The 5235-nt window shown below is 42.0% G+C and overlaps 1 long non-coding RNA gene across 1 annotated transcript; it reads left to right on the forward strand.

Annotated features, from left to right (window-relative positions):
- Positions 1 to 1365: 1365 nt before the first annotated feature.
- LOC142740512 (uncharacterized) lies at positions 1366 to 4614 on the forward strand. The gene is made up of 5 exons (XR_012880748.1): positions 1366 to 1462; positions 2279 to 2343; positions 2790 to 2921; positions 3755 to 3821; positions 4020 to 4614. It is a non-coding gene; the product is annotated as an uncharacterized LOC142740512 (long non-coding RNA).
- Positions 4615 to 5235: the final 621 nt, after the last annotated feature.

Below are 5235 nucleotides of genomic sequence, written 5' to 3' on the forward strand. Positions count from 1 at the left end.
GCCGTTAGGTTCTATGTGCAGCTGGATTACATATTTTTTACAATTTCTGCCAATGACGTCTGGACCGGGACTGTGATTGACTGTGTGATTGACAGGTAAGATGCAGCATTTTATCATTAATTCTACATGTTACTGGACACATGAAATATATACGCTCTAGAATTCTCATATAAGGCCAGATTCACACTGGACATTACTGCAGCAATTTCTAACCACACCAACACCTCACCACAACTATATGATTGTAGAAGGATTTTTTTCTGGTGATTGTCGGGGGTTGGGGTTGTTTTTTTTTTTAGACAAACAGTTCAAGTTCCAGTAAAATGTTTCTATTAATGCAAGTAACAACTGAACATTTTACATTCAGATTTCAATGTTTCATATTTTCTCATTAAAGTTACAACTCAGTACAACAGAGTATGTTCACACAGCCTATTTTCAGCCGTTTTCCTGGCCGTAAACACCCCGAAAAACAGCCGAAAATACGGAGGCTGGACGCCTCCAAACATCTGACCATTGATTTCAATGGGAAAAACTGTTTTTTTTTCCGATGGTGCATTTTACGTGGGCGTTTGATAAAGCGGCGCATAAAAAACACCCTGTAAAAAGAAGTGCATTTCACTCCTTCGGCCGTTTTTCATTGTCTCAATAGAAAAACAGCTCCAAGAACGTTGGTAAAAACGCCTCAAAAAATGTTTGTGGTTTAAAAAATGGCTGAAAATCAGAGGCTGTTTTCCCTTGAAAAGAGCTCTGTATTTTAGAGACGTTTTTTAGTTAAGTGTGTGAACATACCCTTACCATTGTCTGAGAATTGCAGCTGTCAGTAATGTGGAATGTGACTTCTCAGTCGTTTTCAATATGATGTCTAATTTAATTTAATTAAATAGTCTTAAAAAGCTACCGTATATTATCCTAATAAGGCTCAGCAGTAGCCAGGGCCGGCCTTAGGGGTGTGCGACCTGTGCCATTACATAGGGCGCATCCCTCCAGCAGGTGGAACGGGGCGCTGCGCTGGCTCCCTTCCACTGCTTGTGTTTTAGAAGCGGCCGGGCAACTCAGCAGCTGCCTTTCCGCCTGGGTGCTTCTCTCACTGACATCGCGTTTCTAGCAGCGAAAATCGGGATTCCTCTAGGAGATGGAGGCATTGGGGTTTGGCATTTGTAAATTGCCCACATTGTCACCCCCCCTAATGTCAGTCATGCACACCTGGGCCTGGGTGTGACTGCAACCTCTTCACCCCTATAGTTATGTTCCCTGGGTTTACACTAACATTACAAAATATTTTCAATGTCTGACTCGTCCTGTGATAGAAAATGAAAGGTGTGAAAGTAAATATATTATTATTCATTCTAGATATGGGGTTATTTTATGTTTATTCCATTATGTATTTTACAGACATTTATGACATCTGAATATGTGGCACCAGTGACAGCCGACATGCTAGGACATACACTGTATATATGTAAGTATTATAGCAAATGACAACCTATAGAAATTCTATAATCTGATGTCATCCAGAATGTTCCTATAGAGACACATGACAAGACTGTGGGAACAAATTCCCCAATGATCTTCATCCAGGGCCTGTCTTAGGGGTGTGCGACCTGTGCGGTTACACTGGGTGCATCACCTGTCACTAATGAATGGGGCGCCACTGGTCTTGATGTCTGGGGCACCCATTGCTTGAACACTCAATCCCACTCTTCATGTAAAAAAAGTAAAGGGCACTGCTCAGGATGCAGATACAATTCCTTGATAATGGATTACATTACAGTGTGGCAGACAATACTTGTCTGGCAGTGTTATTTGGGCACTGTATGATTGCAGTATTTGAGTACTATATTCTACGCCATAAAGCTGAATTCAGACGCTGCAGATTTGCTGCGCGGCAAAATTCACAAGTGTTACAGGTGAATAGTTACAGTCTCAAAAACTCATCCACATATAGCAAAAGTAAACGCTGGGAATTTTGCTGCAGCTTTATATTATTATTATTATAGAAATGCTCCATAAAGAAGATATTATGGTATTAGTAATATATAAGGGACTTGTTATTTATGTAATTTCCTAAAACACATTTGGCTTATGGGGGAGCACACAGCGCACACAGAGTGTCTACATTACCAGTACTGCAGTCTGTGCGCCACCATACAGGTCCGTCCACATGAAGTTGCTGTGTACATGAGCCCTAATGTACATTTCCTTCATTGTTGGGTGGTCTATACTGAGCACACGTCTGTCTGGAGAAATAAAACTACACAATTATTGTTTTTTCCAGAACACCTTAAGATCGGCTGCCTGCTGCCAGGGGGACTCTCTGAAGCAATATTTCATCTATGCAAGGTGCGTCTCTTATTAGTTACTATATGCAGTATCCACCAATACCCTACACAATTAGAATGACACTTTTTGTATGTCCTGGGTCAGAATGCCCCTTTTGTATGGCCCCACAGTAATGAAGCCCCCTTTTCTAAGCCCCGACTCAGTCCTTTTATCCCCCATATTAATAGTGCCCCCTTTGCTCCTATAAAATAAAAAATGATACTCACCTAATAGACGACCAACCGGGTCAGACATTTCGCTTCCTCCCGGCGCCGTTATTGTTTGTCCAATTTCAGGGGCGTATGGAGCCCCAGAGCTGTGGGCCACCCCAAATCCCTGGACCCCAGCCGGTCATCCTATTTACCCCTTTGGTAATTTTACACTGGTTGGGGACTGGACTCTGTTCTAAATAGAAATGTTGCCATTGATTGAGATTTGTCCTAATACATTGTCTTTCTTTCTCCTAGAATTAATTCCTCATAAGAGTTAATGATAACCACACGTCCCAGGAGGGCAGATCAAAGATTAAGCAGAGCCCTCCACCTCACATCACATAATGTTCTACATTCAGTCGGATGTATTCAGTAGGAGAGTCCAAGGTCAGTGTATTTTATTAACTGCATCTCTAAATGATCACATAGTGTGTATTACTGGTCAATACTGAAGAGGGCACTACCACCATAGATGGCCTGGGCACCCTCAACTTACACTGCCGATCCGGCATTTAGGGCCCAAACCTATAATATAAAAAAACAGAAAGATACAATCCCTAGTTTATTGACTGGGTGATGTTATTTGGGCACTGTATGATTAAATTATTTGGACACTACATGGTGCATCATAAGGGGGGAGGACGTCACAGATACTGCACATGTCACCAATAAACCTAAGGCCGGCCCTGGATGTGACACAATAGCTGCCACGTGACATGCCATCCACACGGACATGACCGCTGTGGCCTAGCAACTAAAGACAACAGAACCACCAGCGCAGGAGCCACAGGGAATTTAAAAAATGAGTAGGGACAATTTGTTATTTTTAGCCATATGCGGCTTAGACTAAGGTTTATGAAACTGTCAGAAAACCCCTTTAATAATTATTTTGTCTGTTGAATCCAGAAATCCAATTTACCATTTTCTACTCTCTCTACTCCAGTCCAAAAGACTCCACAAAAGACAAATTAGAAGTTTTCCATTAAGGATAAGATTATATAGAAGAATAACAATAAGCTCCTGGTCCCTGATACAAAATCTATACCAGGGTCCTCCAACTATTATGTGCCATTATACTGCTGGTGTTATTTGTGTGGCAGAGGGGCATTGGACTCGCCCTGTGATAGAAAATGAAATGTGTGAAAGTAAATATATTATTATTCATTATAGATATGGGGTTATTTTATGTATGTGCATTAAACCCATTATGTATTTTACAGACATTTATAACATCTGAATATGTGGCACCAGTGACAGCCGACATGCTAGAAGATCCACTGTATATATGTAAGTATTATAGCAAATAACAACCTATAGAAATTCTATAATGTGATGCCATCCAGAATGTTCCTATAGAGACACATGACAAGACTGTGGGAACAATCTCCCTGATGTTTTCAATAGGCTGAACATATATTTGTTGATATGATGAACCATACTAAGCGCACGTCATAATATCTTCACAGTTTATACTTTTTGTTCCAGAATTTCTTGAGATCGGCTGCCTGCTGCCAGGGGGACTCTCTGAAGTAATATTTCATCTATATGCGGTATGTCCATCATTAGTTACTATATACAGTATCCACCAGTAGCTCTGTACATTGAAAAAGTAATGAGCGGGCAAAATGCCAAGAAAGGCGTAGCAGTGGGGAGCCTTGGATAGTTGGTAGGAATAGGCATAATGTAAGTTAGGGGTAACTTTGTCCAAAATGCTGGCCACATGGCTCGGTTTGGGACTGAACGTAGGTGTAAGGTAATTGGGTGAGGAAGTGTAGGGGGATTTTAGACAGCTTTGGTCTGCCAAGAACATTTGCGATGTGTCAAGGCCTGGATGCAATAGACAAGGACTTAAGTGAGTTTCATTACACAGTCATAATCTGCAGGCATAGGTGATAATGGACACTGGCAGAATGTTTTTATATTTACAGCACTCATGCGGAAAGCAATGGAAGGTGCCAGGATATTGCCACGTATAGAGCCCCCACAAGTCATGCAGCACAAGGACCTGGACTTGGGGTGTACTGGATTGTTTGGAGCAAATGGCATCAAGGAAGCAAGGCAGGTATCCTCAATGGTATCATTCTAGCAAAAATTTGAGGGAACATGGCACAATGATGGGCCAAGTGCCAGGATCCTTGCGCAGGGATCCAGGGTCGATGAAGGCAGCAATATCCCAGTAGGGCCTCATAATCTCAACATGGGAGAGGGACACCTTGGGGTTGCCAAAATGTTTAGAACACGGGGTACTGGCACAATGTTTGGAATTACAGGAGCAGCGCATCTGGATGTAAAGAGAAGCAGAAGAAGGCAACAGTAGCTGGTTGAGTCTGATTCTGATCTGTCAGATGATAATATGTGGTCTGATGTTGGGGATAGATGGGCTAATGGGCAAGACGTTTAAGATGCTGAAAAAAATGTTTACGCAGGATAAAGTAAAAAGGTAAAAGCGAGGAGGCGTGATACCGAAAGCCAATCCTTTACTGGAAAGAGGGGGTAAAGTTTGGGGCCAGGAAACATGTTTGTTGATTTCTACCTACACACACTTGTCCCAGGAAATGTTGGGAAACATAAGGGAGGAAAGGCTTGTCTAGTTTTTGTGATGTCTATGGAAGATTTTGTTTAGTATTGCAGTGTTATGGTGGTGGAGCAAGGACCCCCTTATTGATCAGGTGCCAATAAAAAGGGATGGTGCCTGTGAAGC

Source organism: Rhinoderma darwinii, chromosome 2, assembly GCF_050947455.1.
Source record: "Rhinoderma darwinii isolate aRhiDar2 chromosome 2, aRhiDar2.hap1, whole genome shotgun sequence".
NCBI lineage: Eukaryota > Metazoa > Chordata > Amphibia > Anura > Rhinodermatidae > Rhinoderma > Rhinoderma darwinii.